Below are 22,811 nucleotides of genomic sequence, written 5' to 3'. Positions count from 1 at the left end.
CTGCATGAGTGTGGGTGGAGAATAGTCTAAGTTGAACAGGATTTTGTTTTTTCCTTGATGGCTAGAGAGGGCAAGGGGAACAAGAAATTTGAGTGTATAAGCATGTAAGTGATTATAATGACTGACCTTGGAATTGACGCCGAGGAATGAGGGAAATAAGAACATGAGGTGGGTGAAGGATAAGCAAAAGGTGGCAGGATCAATGGATTAGAGGTCCCAATGGGGGCTAAATGTGGTTAAAAGTGTGTAGTAGAGAGGGTGACCTGAAAAAACAGGGGTTGTTGGTCACAGATTGAGATTTATGAAATGGAGTTTATGGAGGGGTGGCAGTTGACTGGCAATGACACTCTCTAGGATAGCATTATGGGAGTGAGTGGTGAAGGTGGGGTGGAGAACAAGATCCTTTGGTGAAGAAGTTAAGAAACTGAGGCCTGGGTATTGGGAAGATCATTCATGGGGATATTAAAATCAAGGATTATGACAGGAGCCGTGACAGGCTTGTGGTCCTAGCCAAGATGATAGATCCCCATATTCCAGGTCTCCGCTCTGACAACTAAAAATCCCACAACAAAAGGAAAATGGAAGGCTCTAAAAGCCTTTAAAAGGTTGAAAAAAGATTGCATAGAGGCTTTGAGACTTGAGGAATGACATGGCAGTGTGTTCACTTGGTTTCCTTATTGTTTCCATGTATCCTAAACAGGGCACCTAAGCCTTCAACCCAAACCAATAACAGGCACAGATAAAAATGATTTTTAAAAAGCCTGTTCCTCCAAGCCAAAGGACTTGAAATGCAATGGCTTAAGAACAGAAAATCTTTTTGACAATACCCATCTGGCTCCAGCCAGACACCAATGGCAAACGCACACCCCCTCTCTGGTTTCAGCTTACCTAAGCAGGAAGCCGATATTCCCAACATTTCCCCACACACCACAGAAACAGCCAGCAAGTGTCCTGGTTCCCCCAGTGATGCAGTATTGGTGAAACCAAGAGATTTGATGATCCAGCCCATTCTTAGAAGCAGGTGACGGTCTGATTGCCCGGCTAAGTTAGTGTAGGTGCAGTTGAGTAAGGAGCTGATCTTCCAACCCCTACTCAGTAGAATTAGGTAACACTCTGACTGTCAGCAAAATTCAGCAAGCTACGCTTCAATTCCCACCTAGCAGCAAGGAGACTTCGTGAGGATTCGCGAGTCAGAGCAAATGAGCACTCTTCTTCCCTCCCACCTGTCCCAGGTGTCAGCAGGATCCAGCAGGTAGCTGAACGTCGACCCTGAATTGGCAGCAACAAGACTCAACAGCTGGTGTGAGTAGAGTGGACACGACGATGTCCCCCACTGCTGGTGTCAGTGGGGCCCAATGGGGAACTTAACATCCACACCCAACTGGTGGCAACAGACAGACTGAACAATGTGGTACGAGGCAGGGCTAGGCAGCATGCCTGTGCTTCTCCCTACCCTTGTGCCAGTGGGTAAGAGACTGAGTACCCACACCCAAGCAGCGTCAGTGAGGTATACGGAGGTGTTGCAAGGGGAGCTTAACAACTTTACTTCCCCCTCCCTCGGTGGCATGAGCCCAGTGTGGAGCTGAGCTCACACCACAAGGAAGGAACAGGGCATTGTGAGTTGGTGCCCGGCTTCTGTGAAGGGGTCTAGGCCAAGGGGTGAGTGGAATTTCCACTCCATCCATGTGTAATGAGGCTCTATGAGTCAGGACTCCACTCTTGCTGCAGAGGTGTTGGTGACGCCCAGGGGGAAGTTGAACCCACGCACCCACCAGAACCTTGAACTGCACCTTAACAGGGAAATTCCCTGCTAAGAGGAAATATTAAATATGATCCAAAGTATTAGAATTCGACATCTTTCTTAGTCGGTTCAGACTGCTATGACAGGATACCATAGATTAGAGGGCTTATAAACAATAAGAATTTCTCACCTTTCTGGAGGCCAGGAAGTCCAAGATCAAGGTGCCAGCAGATCTGGTGCCTGGTAAGGGCCTGCTTACCTGGGTCATAGACGGCAGTCTTTTCACTGTGTTCTCACAAGGAGGAAAGGGCGAGTGATCTCTCTGGGGCCTCTTTAATAAGGGCATATATCCTGCTCTGCCCTTATGTCCTCATCACTTCCCAAAGACCTCACCTCCAAACACCATCACGCAGGGGATAGGTTTCAACATATGAACTTCCGGGGGATACAAACATTCAGTTTATAGCAACATCCCAAAAAGCCAGGATACAAAAATAAAAATTACCCATCATCCCAAGAACCCGGAAAAAACAATTACAACACAAATGAGAAAAAAGCAATCAACAGATCCGAAAGGCATATAGTGTGTGTTCTCCAACCACAGTGGAATCAAAATAGAAGTCAAAGACAACTGAAAAAACTCTAAAGACTTGAAAATTAAACAACACTTCTAAATAATCCCTGGGCCAAAGAATAATTCTTAAAGAAAATAGAAATACATAGAGCTCAATGATAACGAAAATACAATATATCAAATTACATAGGAGGCAGCTAAAGCAGTGCACACAGGTAAATTTGCAACACTAAATCCTTGGATTAGAAAGGAAGAAACACTCAAATCAGTAATTTCCTACGTTGAGAAATTAGGAAAGAGCAAAATAAATTCTATGCAAATAGAAGAAAGTAAACAAAAGGAGCAGAAATTAGTGCATTGAAAATTAAGAGTTATAGAGAAAAGTCAATGAAACAAAAAAGCTGTTTTTTAAAAAATATCAGTAAAATTGACAAACCTCTAAAGAGACCAACAATTTTTTTTTTTTTTTTTCAGTACGCGGGCCTCTCACCGCCGTGGCCTCTCCTGTTGCAGAGCAACAGGCTCCGGACACGCAGGCTCAGCCGCCATGGCTCACGGGCGCAGCCGCTCCGCAGCATGTGGGATCTTCCCGGACCGGGGCATGAACTCGTGTCCCCCGCATCGGCAGGCGGACTCTCAACCACTGCGCCACCAGGGAAGCCCAACAATTTTTTAAAAGATAGAATTCCAACATCAAGAATGGAAAAAGTAATATCACTGCAGATCCTGCAGTCATAAGGATAATATAAATGATAATAAGGGAATGTTATAAACAAATCTAACACACGCACATAAATTGGAAACTGAGGAGAAATGGATAAACTTCTTGCAAACCACAAACTCACAAACTACTGAAATTCAACCAAGATGAAACAGGCAATTGGGAGTAGTCCTCTAACCATTAAAGAAGTTGATTTGCAATTAAAGAACTCCTGCAAAGAGATCTCCAGGCCCAGATGGTTTACAGGAGATTTCTACCAGATATTTAAAGAGGAACAGACTGCAAATTTACAATTTCTTCCAGAAAGTTGAAGAAGAATCACTCCCTAACTCACCTTATGAAGCTAGGGTTACCCTAATATCACAGAAAGAAAAAAAGGAAAAGGAAGAAAAACTGTAGGTCAATATCTCAAACAAAGCTGCCAAATTCATCAACAAAATATTTGAAAATCGAACGTGGCAAAGAATAATTACCATGAGCAAGTTGCTTTTATTCTAGGTATGCAAAACTAGTTCAACATTGAAAGGTCAATTAATGTAATGCACCATATCAACAAGGTTAAGAAGAAAAACCACATGACCAGAGCCATTGTAGAACAAACATTTGATAAAATCCAATGCCTATCATAATTTAAAAACAAACAAACAAACACAACTCAGCCAACCAGGAACAGAAAAGTTTCTTCATTCTCACACATAGCCCCCTACATCTCAAAACCAGCAATGGCACATCAAATCCTTCTCACTTTTGGAATACTTTTGACTTACCCTTCTGCCGCGTCTCTCCTGCCTCTTCCTTTGATGCATCTCTGACTTTCTTTGGCCTTCCTCTCCTACTTATATCATGTGATTACTTACATTGAGGCCACCTGGATAATTCAGGCTGTCCTCTTAAGATCATCTGATGACCTACCTAATTACATCTGCACGTCCTTTCACAGCAGTACCTGGTTTAGTACATGATTGAATAACTAGGTGATGGGAATCTTAGAGATTTAGACTTATGTCTAAAAAATGGCAATAAGTGTCCAATTCAGACAAATCTCCATATGGACAGGGATAGGAAGTCTTACTGGATGAATCCTAATTAAGTTTCTTCCTTTTTTTCTATTCCAATATTTACTAAATATTTACTGAATGAATGATATGTACTCAGATTGTGTTAGATGAAATGGATAAAGTTGTGAATAAGAAACATCCCCTGCCCTCGTGGATCTGGTATTCCTGTGGCAAATACCAAGAGCTAAAATTCTGTGATGAATCCCAAGAAGCGAACAGATGGAATGCAGGAAGAAGAGTGCATTGGGCCGGGCGCCGCGATAGCTAAAAACAGGGGAACCTGAACCAGTCTAATGGAGAACAAAGTTTACAATCTACAGTTCTCCAACGCTGGGGAAGCTGATGACTTCCACAATCATTTCAGACCTAAGGTTACATCTAAGAAATGGTAGGCAGGCATAGAAGTCTTCAGGCAGGGTATGTGAAGGTTGGATAGAGATCACAGGGATTTCCAAATACTTAAAGAGTATAGCTCTATAGGAGAGGTTTTGACGGAAGGTTGGAAAAGGACCCGTAATACTCCAGGTTTCTGGTCCTCAGTAAACATCCTTGCTATGTTTCTTATTTGAAATATATAAGATAAACATTTGTATCTCATAAGCAATAACTTTCAAAATTATTCTGAGAAATAATATGGCAAGAACTGTTGATAATAAATTAATCTTTCTTTCTTTTGTTCTTTCGTTCTTCCTTCTTTTAACTGTTGAAGGAAGAGGAGGAAGTTGAAGGTTAGGTAACTTTTAGTTATACAAACAGAACAACTCATTTTCCTGTGACCTCCAGGCACTTATGTAAGTGTCCATCATTTACAGGAACCAGTGCAGTGCCCAGTTTACACAGTTCACACTATTGAGATCCTATTTTTCCTCCTAAAATGAATCTTCCTCAATAACCACTTTCCTTTTTATTTTTAACTTCCTTTAGGAGGAACAGCTTGGGGTGAGGAGACATTTCACCGTGGTGCCAAGTGAAAGGCTCCTGAAGGAAACAGTGGGAGTGACTATTTTGACATTGACCGTACTGCCTTAAAATAAGTTTTTGATGAAACAAAAAAAAATGGCCCATGAAAATAAGATCCAAGCCAGCACCAAACATCCTGGTGCCATCTCAGGAAACCACTGTACTTACTGCACATATAATCTAACTGTCTACACTCAAAAGGTGCTAGAGAGATTGTTTTAGGTATCATGTGTGTCATGATTACTTTCAAAATGACTTACGGCTTAGTCACACTTAAATAGTGCAAAATGAGACAAGATTAGACAGAGACCATCTTAATACTCAGTTCACGTTTTGCCTCTTCCAGGAAGTCTTCCCTGACCCTGCTCCCTTTCAGCTGTTAAAGCTGAGTCATGTGCCTCTTCCTTTGTCTTACCATATAGCCTTTTGCTTCTTCCTACTACAACACATGTCTCCTGAAGGTTGGAGACTGCTGGTAGTTTAAGATGGTCTTCAGCTTCAGGAGATGCTGCTCATTTTGTGGCAGGTCAATAGATGTTGCTAAATGCTTGGCATAGATTAAGTATTTAGTAAATAGCTGCTCACAGTCATAAGTGGGCACAGAAATAGGCCCTGAGTTTCTTGATAGTGAAGGAAATAAAGGAGCCATAGTGAACTATAAAATTTAAGGACCCTTTTTTCTCTATTCTTACTTGATCTTTCAGAACCAGGTGCACAGGAAACCACATCCTCTTTTTGGAAACACACTCCTCTCTCAACCTCTTTGACAATGTACTGTCTTGGTTTTCCCTCTACCTCACTGCTTACTCTTTTTCACCGTCTGTTATTTTTTCCTCCTCCTTATAAAGGTTGGAATTCCTCTCAACTCTATCTTTGGCCACATCTCCCTCTGTTTTTTTTTTTTTTCCATAAGTGATCTCATTATTCCCATGGCTTTAAGCATCAGTTACATTCACAAATCTCAAAGGTATATGTATAGTCCACATCTCTCTTTTGAATTCCAAACTCAAATATTCCATTGTCTACCTATATCGCTAACTGAATATCTAATGTTTATCTCAAAAGTAATATTCAACATTCAACATGGGACTGCTTATTTCCTTTTCATCCTCCCAAGTCTTTTCTCCATCACTCCAACCTTCTCAATAATGGCAGCCATGAAAATGCTCCTCCCAGACATCTAATTACAAGGAGTGTAATTAACCAAGTGCTCAGATGTTGAGCTCTGAAATCCATCCACGTATTTGTGCAGAGGCTTTACTTTTCACAGACAGCTCCCAGCCAATGGCTGAGTGCAACAGGATTATTAAAGCAGGCATATTTATGGGGGATACAGGATTCCTCTGATAGATAACTTTGGCTTAAGAATTCCCTTATGACCTTGCTCAACATTCCTTAGGCTGCACTGTCTGACGTGCTTACACTCAAACTTCCTTCGTTCCTTCTTTCCTCCACTCTAGGGCAAACCTACACTGGTATCTCTCAGCCTTTCTTAGCTCCTTCCTCATTTCTTCTCACAAGTGTTTACCCTAGTAAAATCCATGCATGTTTAATGCTATCTTGGACTCTGCCTTTTAGAGGACCCAGATTAATAAAACTGGTACCAAAAATAGGGTAGTCTGAGAAACAGGCAAGAAGATGAGGTTTCGGTATTGGCTTATCCATTGCCCAGCAGATGAAAAGGTGGGGTCTGTTTGGTAGGTAAGGCATAGGTAGTCCCTAGCACAAGTTGATGACTCAATTGCAAAATATTTCTCAGCAGGTGATTTGGGAAAATATCCCAGTGCAGGAGACTTTTGTGTTAGTGTAATGATGTAGGTATTTGGAGAATACTGTACATGTGCACAAAATAGCAGTTGGCTGGTTAATGCTAAGTTGTATCCAACGACTGCAGAAGGATAGTGAGAGAGTGAAAGATGTTAAGAAGCAATTAATAGCTTAGTGTGAGAGCCAGAGACCCCTGTTGATTGGTGGTAGCATATAAAGTGGCCCTTATCACATATAGTGCAAGAGCAGACATAGGGGAACATCAGGTTGAAGACCCAAGTGTGAAAGTACCAGAGATCCAGAGATGTTTCAGTGGTTAGCCAAAGATGGTCAGTTATGCAAAGATCAGAGTCCTGGAGTCCTGACACATGGCATGAAGATATACCCTGAGGTATGCAACTACTTGACACCTAGAACTTCTAGGGTTGCAAAGGTAGCTCATACCTCCCCCCAAAAGAACTAGTACATCTGCTATGTTGTAAGATTCACAAGGCAACTGGTACCTCCCTCAGGATCTGCTCCCACCTCCTCTCTTGGCTGCTAGTCCCATAACCAGACTTAAATGCCAGTATAACCTGACTGGGGATATGCTAGGTCTATAAGGAAGGGAAGATATATGTGTGAAGAACTAAAATAATCAGCAGGGCCCAGGGTCATACCCCTAAAATTGGATTTTGAAGGTACTTGATCAAGAGGACCAGAATGTGAGACTGGATAGGCAATAATTTGTTAACTTGAAGATACTGACTTGGATATGGGACACTCTCGCCAGGTCCCAGAGGATGGAGCAAACTTGCTGTTGGGGGGGGCTATCAGAAGCCAGGAAAAAGCTATGGTCAATACTTAATGGAAATACCCGATTAGCACTGGAAAACAGTGGAGGAAGGAAAAAAGGCTGTTAGCACTGGGCATGGGAATCTGGAAGATCAGAGTCTTATGATCCAGGGAAGGCCCAAGTGGACATACTATTTGCCAAGGCCATCAGGAATGTGCTGAGAGAAGGGCTCCAGCATCACTAAGGAGTTCAATGCTTATTTTATTTTGCAAGCCAGGAATGATGGTACAAAAGGCAGTCATGGAGCTTAACTTATTAATATCCATGAGGATGATGGGGCCTAAAAACAACAGAGATCAGGTTGCAGCACGTAAATGCTAGAACCCATGATACCACAAATACCATGATGACCAACAAGATCTGAAGGGCAGCCAAGGGCACTTGACCCATAGGGAGTCAGAGAAATAAGTTGAGCACAGCATCTCTAGAGGCAAAGTAGAAAAGCAACCAACAAAGGTACCACTTAATATCTATAAGTAAAAATTTTTTTAAATAAGATGGAGAAGCAAGAGGCTGAGTGTAGTTGACTCAATAAAAAGTCATGATCTCTTGCTTAGACCTGAATCAATGTTCAGATCTGGAATCCAGTGACTGAAGAGATGGACAGGTCCCTAGGAAGAAGACCCCTAAATACCATGGCAATATATATCCCATGATGATTCTCAAAGTCTTTCCCCCAAAGGACCTAGGGTCTTTGACTTAGGTGACTGTACAGTGAGAAAAGGGTAATAATAAGACATTTATAGTACTACTAATCACAGTGGACATCGATACATGGAGACCGTCAGTGTCATCAGACTCTCTTCTCCCACTAGACTGGTAACTTAGAAGCCAAATAACAAATAGAATACTGGCGAAAGTATGGCTCACAATGGGCTCACTGGGTCTACAAACATACCCGTAGTCATTTTTCCAGTCCCCACATGCACAACTGAAATTGATATACTTGAAAGTTGGAGTAAGCCCTACACTGTGTCCCTGGCCTGTGAAGTAAGAACTATCAATATTAGGGAAGACCAAATGGAAACCCCTGAAATCACCTGAAAATGATACTAAATCAGAACAATATCTTACCATCACAACAGAGGGTATGGCTGAGATCAGTGACACCATTAAAAATCTAGATAAAGAAGATATGGCATATATATACATGGAATACTACTCAGCCATTAAAAAGAATGAAATAGTGCCATTTGCAGTGACATGGACGGACCTAGAGATTATCATACTGAGTGAAGTAAGTCAGACAAAGAAAGACAAACACCATACGATATCACTTATATGTGGAATCTAAAAAAAGGATATAAATGAATTTATCTACAAAACAGAAATAGAGTTACAGATGTACAAAACAAACTTATGGCTACTGGGGGCAAAGGGGGAGGGATAAACTGGGAGATTGGGATTGACATATACATACTACTATATATAAAATAGATAACGAATAAGGACCTACTGTATAGCACAGGGAATTCTACTCAATATTCTGTAATGGCCTATATCAGAAAAGAATCTAAAAAAGAGTGGATACATGTATATGTGTAACTGATTCAATTTGCTGTACAGCAGAAACTAACATTGTAAATCAACTATAAATTTTATTCCAAAATTTTTTTTAAATAAAAAAAAATAAAAGGATAGAGGAGTGGTAGCCTTTATATCTCTGTTTAATTTTTCAATCTGGAACCTGCAGGAAATGGATGGATCCTGAAGAATGACTGTATACAATCACAAGTAGTAATCCTGATTGCAGGTACTGTGCTGGACATGATATCTTTGCTAGGACATACTAATAAAGCCTCTGATACATTCCTTGCCACCACTGATTTAATGAACGTACTTTTACATTCTAATTAGCAAAGAGTATCAGAAATAATTTTCATTTATGTGGGATCAACAGCATTCATTTACAATGTGTCACGGCTATGTTAATTTTCTTGCACTGTTATAATATAGTCTGAAGAATCTGGACCATAGAACATCACACTGATCCACTGCATTGATAACATCATGCTGATGTGACAGGGCAGGAAAGAAGTGACAAATAGACTGGAGGTCCTGTTAAGGCACATGTACTCCAGAGGGTGGGAGATAAACCCTAATAAATTTTAGGGACCTGCAAATTCAGTGAAAGTTTTACATTTCCAGTGTTCAGGGACATGTTGGGATGTCCCCTCCAAAGCAAAAGACACATTTCTGTATCCATCTTGAATTCCCCAACACAAAGAAGGAAGCACACCATTTTGTGGCCATCTTTGGATTCTGAAGGCCTAGAATTCCATACCTGGGAGTATTGCTCTACCCTATACACCTTCGGACATGGAAATCTACCAGCTTTGAGTCAGACCCAAGGACAAAAAGGCAGTGGAGCAGGTCTAAGCCAGAGTGCCATTATCCTTGTCACTTGAGCCACAAAATTAAATAAACCCTATAGTGTTGAAGATACAAGTACTGGGAAAGGATGCAGTTTGGAGCATATGCTCCAATGGGATATTCACAATATAAGCCCTTGGGATTCTGGAATAAGGCTATGCCATCCATAGAAAAGTATATGACTTTTTTTTTTTTTTTTTTTTTTTTTTTTGTGGTACGCAGGCCTCTCACTGTTGTGGCCTCTCCTGTTGCGGCGCACAAGCTCCGGACACACAGGCTCAGCGGCCATGGCTCACGGGCCCAGCCACTCCGCGGCATGTGGGATCCTCCCGCACCGGGGCACGAACCCGCGTCCCCTGCGTCGGCAGGCAGACTCTCAACCACTGCGTCACCAGGGAAGCCCGGAAAGTATATGACTTTTAAGAAACAACTCTTGGAGTATTACTGGGCTCTGGTAGAAACAGAACACTTGACCATGGGTCACCAAGTAAAGATGCATTCAGAACTGTCCCTTCTGTTGGACTCAACAAATTATACACTCAGACACGCCTAGAAGCAGTCCATCATGGAATGGAAATGTACATCCTGCAATCAACCCAAGCAAGACAAGAGGGCACAAGTTAGCCGCATGAACTGGTAGCCTAGAACTTTTGTTACCCAAAAGGGTTGCACCAGTGCCCATCCTTGGCTTGCAAGGGACTCCTGCATGACTGACTGGAAGAAGAGGAAAACTGGGCTTCCCTGGTGGCGCAATGGTTGAGAGTCCGCCTGCCGATGCAGGGGACGTGGGTTCGTGCCCCGGTCCGGGAAGATCCCACATGCCGTGGAGTGGCTGGGCCTGTGAGCCGTGGCCACTGGGCCTGCGCGTCCGGAGCCTGTGCTCCGCAACGGGAGAAGCCACAACAGTGAGAGGCGCGTACCCAAAAAAAAAAAAAAAGAAGAGGAAAACTCCGAACTTGTTTTATGGATGAGTCAGCATGCTATGGGAATGAAAAGCAAAAATGGACAGTGGCAACATAGCCATAGCCACATTCACAGTGGCTAACCTTACAAGATAGAGTAGAGCAAAATCATCCCAAGGGTAAGATGTGCACCTGGTTATCTACTTTGTGTAGAGGGATACGGGGCCTAAGGTGAGAATATATAGATTCCTGGGTAGGGGTCAGTAGACTAGCTTTCTAATCTGGGGCTTGGAAAGACAAAGTCTAGAAGACAAAGACAAAGAGGTTTAAGGAAGAAGCATGTGGACAGACATACGGGAGTGGGCATGAAGTATGAAAACATTTATATCACACATTAATGCTCACCAGGAAGTATTCATCACAGAGAGGCACTGAAAACCATGTTGATGAAATGACTCAGTCAGTTGACATTACTGGCCTTTCTCATCAGCCATCCCAGAAGTAGCATAATGGGCATTTGAATGGAGTGTCCATGGTGGCAGACATGGAGGTACATGTGAACCCAACAACATGGACTTCCACTAACATAGGTATTGCTATCTCTGAATGTCCAATATGTCAGCAACATAGACCAATGCTGAGCACCTGGTATGACACCATTCCACAGGGAGATCAAATGGCCACATTGTGGCAAGGTGATGACATTGGGCCTGTCTATTCTGGAAGGGCCAGCATTTCATTTTCATAAGAACAGATACTCATCCAGACATGAGTTTGCTTTTCTTCTTACAGAATCTTAGCCACTATCTGTGGGCTTATGGAATTCCTGGTCCATAGGCCTGGTATCCCACACACAACATAGCATCTAACCAGAGTATCCATTTCACAGAAAAGGATGTGCAGGAGTGGGCCCATGACCATAGGTTCTACTGGCCACATCACACACACCACCATCCAGAAACAGCTGGCTGTGTAGAACACTGGAACTACCTTCTAAAGATACAACTAAAGTGCCAGGTCAAAAGAAATCCTCTGAAAGGATGGGATGTCATCCTTTGCAATGCAGTGTACTAGACTGCATTTATTAAATCAGGGGCCTCTATATGGCACTGTGTCTCCCTTATGAAGGTACATGTATCTGGGAACCAAGGGTTTGGCAGCAAGTTTGGCCTCACACCACCACTCTCAACGACCCACTGGGGAATTGTGTGCTTCCTGTCCTCATCATTCAGGGCTCTGTGGGGTTGGAGGGTCTAGTTCACAAAGGAGCCACACTCTTGCCAGGGGACATAAGTAATGGCAAGCTACGGCTGCCACCAGGATCCTTTGTATCCATTATGTCCAAGGACCAGCAGGTAAAAGGAAGAGTCACCATACTGGCATGCACAAGCAGTCCTGATCATCAGGCTAAGGCAGGGATTCTTTTTCCCCACTGGGGCCAAGAGGATTATGTGTGGATCCCAGGTGTTCTCCTGGTACCTCCTGGTACTCTCTTGCCCCATTGTAACTGTGAATAAACAAGTGCAGCATCCCCAGACTCAGGTCTCAGAGCGCTCAAGAATGAAGGTTTGGGTTACATCACCAGGTAAGCCACCAAGACCTGCTAAGAAGATAGCTCAGGGCAACTTGTTCCCCAACCCCACCAAATTGGGCTCAGAATACTTCCAATCCATCAACAGACACTGTTGGATTTCCCTCCAATAATATTCCTTAAAACCATCTACTTTTCTCATTTCCACTTCTCCACCTTAGTCTAAGCCATAATCATATCACATTTGGGTCACTTGAGAGCCTCCTAAATTGTTCCCTTTCTCTTTTCCTGCTACAATTCACCTACCCTACAAGAGACAAAGTGACTTAAAAAGAATACATCAAATTTCTTCTATGTGTTTAAAAACTTCCAGTGCTTCCTTACCAATTTTAACAAAAAATTCCAACTCCTAACAGCAGCTACAATATCCTGTATGATCTGGCCCTTACCTCTCTTTCCAACCATATCTGTATGCTCTTCCCCATAACTCATCAACCACTCCAGCCTTGGATTCCTTGATAGTGTTGGAATATGCAATCACTTTTTACCTCATGGTCTTTACACTAGCAGTTCTTTTTGCCTGTAATGGTCTGTTTTTGGATCTTTGCATGGCAGACTTCTGTTCGTCATTCTGTTCTCAGTACAAATACCACACATTCCCTGATGTCTTTCCTGGAAATCCAGTGTAAAGTACTAAAGTAGGTTTCCCCTGTCTCAACAACAACTGGTTATTCTTTCTCAACACTTTTTTATTATTTGCTTATTTTTGTGGTTTTTTTCTTATTATCTATCTCCTCAAATAGGCTTTAAAATTGATTATATCAAGAATTAATTATGCCTTGTTTACCATTAAATGCCCAGTGCCAAACATAGTACAAGGCACATAGTAGATGCTCAAAAAATATTTTTCTTCCAGTTTTATTGAGATATAATTGACCTACAGCACTGTATAAGTTTAAGGTGTACAGAACAATGGTTTGACTTATATATATCATGAAGTGATTATCACAATAAGTTTAGTGAACATCTGGGACTTCCCTGGCCATCCAGTGGTTAAAACTCCGTGCTTCCAATGCAGGGGGCGTGGGTTCCATCCCTGGTTGGGGAACTAAGATCCCACATGCCATGCAGTGTGGCCAAAGAAAACCCAAACAAACAAACAAACAAAAAGTTCAGTGAACATCCATCACCTCATATAGATACAACATTAAAGAAGTAGAAAAAACAAATATTTTTCCTTGGATTTTCTCTCTTAACTTTCGTATATAACGTACAGCAGTGTTAATTATATTTATCTCGATGTAATAATTTTTTAAACTCAGATCTTCACTTGCACTAGCCATATTTTCCAAGAATTAAACAAGGAGAAATCAAGTGGAGATGCTGGGGATCGAACCCAGGACCTCATACATGCAAAGCAGGTGCTCTAGCACTGAGCTACATCCCCATGTTGATGTAATCATTTTTAATAAACTTTGTCAGTGTATAACCAAAGAAACTTGCCTGAGCCAAACCATTTTACCTTAAAAAAAGCAATATTATGTCATGTGTATGTAATTTTGATACAGGAAATTGGAGAATATCATAGATAGTAGTTCAACTATGGCTTTATAAAAGATATAATATTTTATCCTCCATAGAGGCAGTAAAACCACAATTCACAAAACATTTTCATAGGAAAAGTGACAGCAGGTTATATGGAGAAAACAGAGGTATAATGATCCAGGAATCCATTCCTTTATGAGGATCCAATTAAATTATGTACTATTTATATGTTTGATTATAAAAATTATATAAGCTCATTATTGATACTTTAGAATATATATTTATACTATCAGAGATAACAACTTTTCCACGTAGGGTCACTAATTTTCCAGTCTTTCTTTTAGAGTAAACTGGATATACAGTTCTGTATTATTCCGATTTACATTATATAATCAACATTTTCCCACATTTTTCCAAATAAAATTTAAAGGCCTGCATTTTATGCGATCACATGAATGTGCTCTAATTTATTTTATTCCATTCCCTACAGTTAAATGTTTACATTTTTCTACTTTTTCTTATTATACAATAACTCTGAGAGGGTCATCATTATTTATTAATATACGTTTGTATTTATGATTATTTCTTTATGATATAGTCACCAAAGTATAATTTCTATGTCATACTTCTTGAAAATTTTTGAAGGTTGCTATAGATTGCTGTTTCTTTCCATAAGTTTATAAAATTTGTACTAATTTATAGTTCTGCCAGCAATATTTGGTTCTTGTTTCATAAAACTTTGTCATCCTTGAGCATCAGTATCTTTTATAATTTAATAGGTAACAAATGGTATATATAACTATTTAGTTTTGTATTTCTTTGATTACAATTTTTAATGTTTATATCATAATTTCTAATTTTTGATGTATATGGGCATGATTTTTGTTTAGTTCCTACTTTTTAAATCAGCATCTCAGTTTTCTTAATATATGAAAAGATTTAATTATAAAAAATGCTTTTACATTTCCAACCAACTATTATATAAAGCAAAAATCCTCTTTCCTAATATGTATCTATTGTTAACACTTTTCTTGATAGTACTGGTGTAATTTTATTTTACTTCATATAACATTTTTTGAGCAATAATGAACATGGAATTGACAAGCCAGGGTTCTCATTGCTGACTCCACCATATCTTTTTGTGTGACCTTGAAAATGTAGACAACAGATTTTATTCTAATGCAGAGACAGCTGGTGCCCACCCATTCATCCATTCACTCATTTATTCATTCTTAAGTCATTATTTTAATGAGTACCCCATGGAGAGAACTTGGAAATTTTCCATCCCTACATCTCTCCCAAAGCTGCTGGATGCCTGGAATTTAACCATTAGAGAATCATTTTAGGGACTATTGATCTGGGGACAGAGCTATCAAGAGGTTTAACTGTAAAAAGTCAAGCAACAGGCAAACAGCTGCCTCCTTCTATCCATTAAATCACATTCTTCCACTGCCTTCCAATACACCAAGCAGGGCTTTGGGGAAAATTCCTTCCCTAGGGTTTCTCATCCTTTCTTCTCATTTCATGGCTTTGGATTTATATTGGGAGGATCATGGTGAGCTTTCATTAGATTATTTGGGGGTAAAGGATGGTTGCTTTCCCGACGAGCCATAGGTAAAGAAGCTCAGCGTACAATTTACTTCATGCCTAGTCACCTCATGAGGTACTGGGGTAGGAGTCCCATTACCTTTCTCCTGAATAAGAGTAGCATCCTCTTCTGGGTTTTAGGTGGGCTTGGGGCCTGGATGCGTCTGTCTCAGGGCCAGGACTGGGATGACAGGATCGGACAGAGCCTGGGTTAGGATAAGGGAAGTGACTGAGTTATTCAAGTGCAGGGTTGGATCCCATATTTATGTAAACTTTTGCCCATCATAGATTTTTCATTGATTTCAAATTTTTAAAATATTACATTAGAATAATGTGCATTTTGATTTACTGATTTTTTTTTTTTTTTTGGCCACGCCACATGGCATGCGGGATCCTAGTTCTCTGATCAGGGATCAAAGCCACGCTCTCTTCAGTGGAAGCGCAGAGTCATAACCACTGGACCACCAGGGAAGTCCAATTTACTGATGTTTTTGATGGCTCCTAAAATTCTGTGCCCTCGTTGAGTGCCTCAGTTGCTTGATCGTAATCCTGGCTCTGATTTTATTTCCTAGAGACGGAGGGAGCTTATCATCACCTTCAAGCTTGATATTAACCAAAGCTGGATGATTCCCAAATCCAACCCCAGCTGTCACTTTTGGAGAAAGTTTTGGCTTCCTTCCATATCCATCTGCTCTGGCCACTGGGTGTATTCCACATGTTTGAGTCTATGTCCTGGTCTATATCCTGTGACAATTCAGCAATTATCTCTCATTTGGCATTCATCTTGGCTGAACAATAAAACAATAGCAAAAGGTACCATGCACTTTGGAGACCTCCACAGACTTCTTTGGTTCAGGAACTTGGGGTAGGTGGAGTTGGGGATGGTGGGCAGCAGGACATATTCCTTCAAGGCTCTGAAGCGGCAGGGGCCTGCAGAAGGTACACTATTACAGGGATTCTTAAACCTGGCTACATACTACAATCACCTGAAGAGCTTTCAAAAATACCTACGTCTGGGTTCTACCCTCAGCTTTTCATTTAATTGGTCTGGGGTAGAACTGAGGCGCTGGGGTTTTGTAAAGCTCCTCAGATGATATTAATGTGAAACCAAACTCGAAAACCACTGTCTTTCATTACTCAGGGGCCAGCTGAGGCTCACTCTGAAGGGCATGAGAAGCAGATTATTATGGATCTGAAGAATCAAGTGAATAGTTTCTAAGGGTTTGGGTGAAGAAATGTCTTGTACAGCGAAAATTGGTAGCAGTGAGAGGGAGGGTGGGGAGAAAGTTTCAGTATTTCCCTAAGATTTGCTCAGTGCTATGTCCCAATTCATTATGGATGTTGGGAGCTGAATACTCTTTTTCCCACTGAGTGCCCAAACTTCTGTTGAGTTTTGTTTTTGAGGTATAACCCTGGTCTCTGCTTATAATCAGATTTGAAGCTATAGAATCTCACCAAGTGAGTTTCTAAATGTATTTTAAACATCTACCAAGGAGCTTCTTCCAAAATATGTATTCTTTTTTTTTTTTTTTTTTGCGGTACACGGGCCTCTCACTGTTGTGGCCTCTCCCATGCGCAGGCTCAGTGGCCACGGCTCACGGGCCCAGCCGCTGCGCGGCATGTGGGATCTTCCCGGACCGGGGCCCGAACCCGCGTCCCCTGCATCGGCAGGCGGACTCTCAACCACTGCGCCACCAGGGAAGCCCTGGTGTGTGTTTTGAATACCTTGAGAGACATGTTTCTGCTGCCAGTTTTAGGCTAGAGTGTAAAATTTCTAGTAAACATCAATCTCAATTTCAAAGCCATAACCCCTTGCCTTCAGAAAATCCTCTCCATTTTAGAGTTGGAAATAAGAGAGCACCGATGTGGAGAGGGGCTGATATTGCTTCTCAGGTCATCAATGACCATAATGACGTGAAGAAGATGGAACAGTTTCTATCTTCATTACCCTAATAGGACTTTGAGGACTATTAGGGCAATGAAGATTAATAGTTCCATTACTCTTTCACTTTCGTGCTAAACCAAAGCCACAGATCACTGAGGAGAAAAAGGTATCCCAAATATTATGTAATTGTCATTGACTGCAAACAACGAGGCACTCCATTTGGTTTCTTGCACTAAGTTTGGTTTCAGTCTTTGCTGGGTAACCAGAACTTTCTGTGGTCCAGATGATACTGCTGAAAATGATCAGCATACTGTCCTCTATTTTGAGGTTTATTAAAAGCAGCTCTTGTTCTGTTGAGACGTCTTGAGAGTGGTGGAAGGATGGGATGCCAGGGCTGTTTCTCTCTCCTACATTTGGGAATTCTTGATAGAATAATTTTCTGAAACTTTGCATTAAGGTCAAAGGACTTCCACTGGGAGGTTTTGAGTCATGGTAATTACCTAGAAAAATACTGATGTAGTATATTTTTTGTCTTGTTTCACAACAGCATAATGGGAATTTACCTGGTACTTTTCCTAAACTGCTGCCTCAGTTTTCATGTCAACACATTGGAGTTGAACTGCATGATCTCAAAGCTCCCATCCAACTCAAATATTCTATGATTTGGTGATTTCTAGCTAAAGTTGGGTGAGTTAATGCATGAAGTTTTTACTTCATATCTAGGAAGACAAAATAATTTTTCTGACAACAAATTCAGCATATCAATGCTGTAATGTTGCTATCTTTATACTTATTAAACTTTATTTTTTTCTAAAGACCTTAAAGCACTTTGACATTTCTTAGACTTTATCTCTGAAGCTGAGTCTACGCCTTATTTCATTAATTCTCACCATGTGTGTTTGAGCAAAGGTGACAGGAAGGTTATTATCCTTGTTTCACAGATGAAAACACAAGGTGAGTTAAATTACAATCTTCAAGGCATTGAGGGATAAAAAGGAAAATAAAGACTAGGACTCAGCCTGTATGGCGAGGGGAAGGAGGAAAGAAAAAGAAGCTGCTGGTAGCTGAATTTGGGTATGGGATGTGGGGACAGAGCCTCTATGGGGCCTGCTGCCAGGAAGCTACTTGAAAAATAAAGAGTAGGAGGTAGTAGGTAGTAGTGGTCAGATTGATCATGATTCTGTCTGCCCAGCCCAGATTTTAAGAACTTTTCTAAGAATTAAATGCTAAATGTGAAAGCGGACCTAGTAAGTTTTCTACCCTAGTGTTTTACCCAATACCTAATTTTCCTCTAAAAGCAGCAATTATTGCTAAGTCTTACAGTGCTTGGTATGTCATATGCATTATCTTAGCTAAATATTCATGGGTTGGTACCATTATTGTGTCCATTATACAGCTAAAGAAGCTGAACTCCAAGTCCAGGTCACACAGCCTGTAAGTGGAAAAACTAGCACCTGAATCTAGATCTGTCCCAACTCAAACCTGTGCTTTACAAAACTGCTTTCTAATGTTTCTCTGATAAGTGATATTCTAAAAGTTTATAGTAATATCATTTTTGTCTGCATACTACATTGCTTTATAAAAATACATTTCAATTTCTTCATGAAAATTTTGAGACCTCTGTCACTTAGTCTACCTACAGAAAAAAAACCTTTTCATTTTCTTTCTATGAAAAAGATGAGCAGTGATATTGTGAAAAAATTACAAACAAATGGTATGCAATGTCTCACAACTCTACTGCAATTCATTTCGACAAGTATGTAGGAAGGTCTCATTTGTACCACATAATATGCAGAGAAATATGAATATGAAGATAAATAATAGAGTCTCTATCTTCAAAGAATTTATAATAATTGAAATAGGCCCATTTCTTGGACACAGTAACATGGGTGGCTGCATTATATCCCACTCATTTGGAGTGATGGCATAGATGCTGCACCTTAATGTTTTTTCTGTCTATCCTAGGGATCCGATGAGGAGTATCTACAGAGCAGCTTCCTTCTATGGATGATATTCTTGGGCAGCCTTCACTGGTTGTTTCCCCAGGGCCACAACCCCTTTTCATGACGGTTGTGGACAAACATGGAATAAATAATGAGTTGGCAAAGCCCTGTATCACTGCAGAGGAAGGAGTATGTATGTATTTATGTATTCCAGACATGTGAAATAATATTAGAGAAGATTGAGTCTTCAATGGTACATAGTTTTAAGGTTGGCAAGAAGTGGCTATTGATGGGGAGAAAAGTAAAGGTGGAGAGATCAAAGCAATTCTATGGAAGTGTAAGGAGGTATGAGGAGAGCAGATTTCTTAAGTTGTGGAATGCCATGAAAAGGTACTTAAATTTTGATATGAACAAAATGGAAAGACATTAATCATTGCAGTTCTGAAGGCTGGAATCAGTGCATAGGTAGTAGTTTTCTGTAATCCAGTGGCTTCCAAAATGTGATTCATGGAGCACCTGACTTTTATGGAGTCCTCTCATTAGTGACCCCTGTAGTGTTAATATTTATAAAGTCAGTTCTATCTAGGGTTAAAATAATGTACACATGGAGCTAAGAGTATCTCATAGCAACATACACACAAGGGTTTGATTTTTAAAAAGCTAAGATAAATTATGCAAAAGTTATAGGAATTAAAAGTTTCGTATGCAATTTACTTAAATTTAAATAATTTTTAAAAGCATGGACTATGGATGTCAAGTAATATTTCCGTCATTGCCTAAAGGTATATTCTTAAGAGTTGCAAAGCATTCTTTGTTTCAAAAGTCTGTGGCAACAGACAAGATTGATATCAAACTGAATAATTCATCAGCTAAACTTTGCTCATAGCCATTAGCAGTAATTCTGATGAGTAGGCATACAGAGAACTTGTTCAAACTTTCCTCCTAATTTCAGCATTGAACTTGAATGGTTCTTCAAGATTTAAATTTCAAGTTTGTCAGGATTTTCAATCTCCTCATTAAAAAAAAGTCTAGGAAGGATTTATAACTTGAGAAGACATCCAATATTTATTTTTCCATATGAAATATACATGGATTAAAAATGTTTGGTACTTTATATTTAACATAACTTTATCAGATCCTTTTTGTAAAAGTATATCTTAAATCCCCAAATTTTAATATCTAATTTTTGGCCCATAGGAAAAGCTTAAGAAATATATACTGAATAATTATAGCTTTACACTGCCTATATCTGCCTATATCCAGTCTCAGTCTTCTCTCCACACAATATTCCTTAGAAGCAGAGAAATAAGTGTTAATTTCCTCATTTTCTGGATCAAGGCATTAAGGCTCCAAGACTTAATGATTATCCTAAATTCACATAATTTAATGTTAAAACCAGCATAGCATGCAGGTTACCGAATCCAAGTTCAATGCTCTTATGTCAAATCAGAACATATTATATGATTCGTGTTATCAGTTCTTCAAAAATACTTGGAGGAATTTTACAATACAAGCTACATATAAATGAAATTCACAGCAGAAATAAAAAAGAATAAGATAATAAATATACATGTAGTCATAAACTAATCCATATCCTGTGGTCAAGAATTTACTGTGGATCTAAATTTCCTTGCAGCAATGTAAAAAGTTATATAATTTGCATCATTTGCCAAATGGAAAAACACAGGCAATGTGATATCATGTCACAACCATGCTAAAAACTCTCCCAATGTCTTTTCATTGCACTTACATATAATTCAAACTACACGTGTAGCCTACAAGGCACAACATCCTCTGGCTCCAATTATTTTTCTAGTCTCATCAAGTATTACTTTCCGCAATGTTAACTACATTTTAATCTCTCTCTTCCTTCAACATGCCACGCTCATTCCCATCTTCAGGTCTTTGGACTCACTATTCAATCCACTGGCAATACTATTCACCCAGATATTCACTTGACTAGCTCTTTCTTATTATCCAGGTCCTAGGTCAAAAGTCTTAGGTTCTCCTTATTCAAGCCTCAAAGAAATCATAACTGATCACCTTATCTAAATTAGTCATTTCCCCAGCTACTCCCTAATTAATTACCATGGCCTATTTTCTTCATAGCACGTGACCCTCTCTGAAGTTTTCATATTTTTCCTAATTTTTGTTGATTTCTCTTCCCCTCCAAGTTGAATGAAAATTTCACAAGAGTCAAATACTCATATATCTTTTTTTCCTACTGTTGGATCTCCCGCACCAAGGACAGAGCCAATTGGGCATTCAATTGTAAATGAACAGTCACTGAGATGAACTTTTCTGAAAACTTAATCCTAAAGCCTCATAAATTCTTTTCTTTTCAACTTTTATTTTTTTTATGTTTTTTAACATCTTTATTGGAGTATAATTGCTTTACAATGGTGTGTTAGTTTCTGCATTATAACAAAGTGAATCAGCTATACATATACATATATTGCCATATCTCCTCCCTCTTGCATCTCCCTCCCACCCTCCCTATCCCACCCCTCTAGGTGGTCACAAAGCACCTAGTTGATGTCCCTGTGCTATGTGGCTGCTTCCCACTAGCTATCGATTTTACATTTGGTAGTGTATATATGTCCATGCCACTCTCTCACTTCATCCCAGCTTACCCTTCCCCCTCCCACATCCTCAAGTCCATTCTCTACGTCTTCATCTTTATTCCTGTCTCCCCCTAGGTTCTTCAGAACTTTTTTTTTTTAGATCCCATATATATGTGTTAGCATACGGTATTTGTTTTTCTCTTTCTGACTTACTTCAATCTGTATGACAGACTCTAGGTCCATCTACCTCACTACAAATAACTCAGTTTCATTCCTTTTTATGGCTGAGTAATATTACATTGTATATATGTGCCACATCTTCTTTATACATTCATCTGTCGATGGCCACTTAGGCTGCTTCCATGTCCTGGCTATTGTTAATAGAGCTGCAATGAACATTGTAGTACATGACTCTTTTTGAATTATGATTTTCTCAGGGTATATGCCCAGGAGTGGGATTGCTGGGTTGTATGATAGTTCTATTTGTAGTTTTTTAAGGAAACTCCCTACTGTTCCATAGTGGCTGTATCAATTTACATTCCCACCAACAGTGCAAGAGGGTTCCCTTTTCTCCACACCCTCTCAAGCATTTATTGTTTGTAGATTTTTTTGATGATGGCCATTCTGACTGGTGTGAGGTGATACCTCATTGTAGTTTTGATTTGCATTTCTCTAATAATTAGTGATGTTGAGCATCCTTTCATGTGTTTGTTGGCAATTTGTATATCTTCTTTGGAGAAATGTCTATTTAGGTCTTCTACTCATTTTTGGATTGCGTTGTTTGTAAAACTTCAAAAATTTTTAAAAAGACTTTGAAAACATGAT

General features: G+C 40.1%; 1 non-coding gene and 1 pseudogene across 1 annotated transcript; both read right to left on the bottom strand.

Annotated features, from left to right (window-relative positions):
- LOC136142285 (tRNA pseudouridine(38/39) synthase pseudogene) overlaps positions 1-22,811 on the bottom strand; it is a 123,074-nt pseudogene that overhangs the window by 82,063 nt on the left and 18,200 nt on the right.
- Positions 13,838-13,909, bottom strand: TRNAA-UGC (transfer RNA alanine (anticodon UGC)). The gene has a single exon. It is a non-coding gene; the product is annotated as a tRNA-Ala (tRNA).

Source organism: Phocoena phocoena, chromosome X (genome assembly GCF_963924675.1).
Source record: "Phocoena phocoena chromosome X, mPhoPho1.1, whole genome shotgun sequence".
In the NCBI taxonomy this organism is placed as follows: Eukaryota; Metazoa; Chordata; class Mammalia; order Artiodactyla; family Phocoenidae; genus Phocoena; species Phocoena phocoena.
The sequence above is the reverse complement of the archived record's forward strand: the minus strand, read 5'-3'. Positions and strand labels throughout refer to the sequence as shown.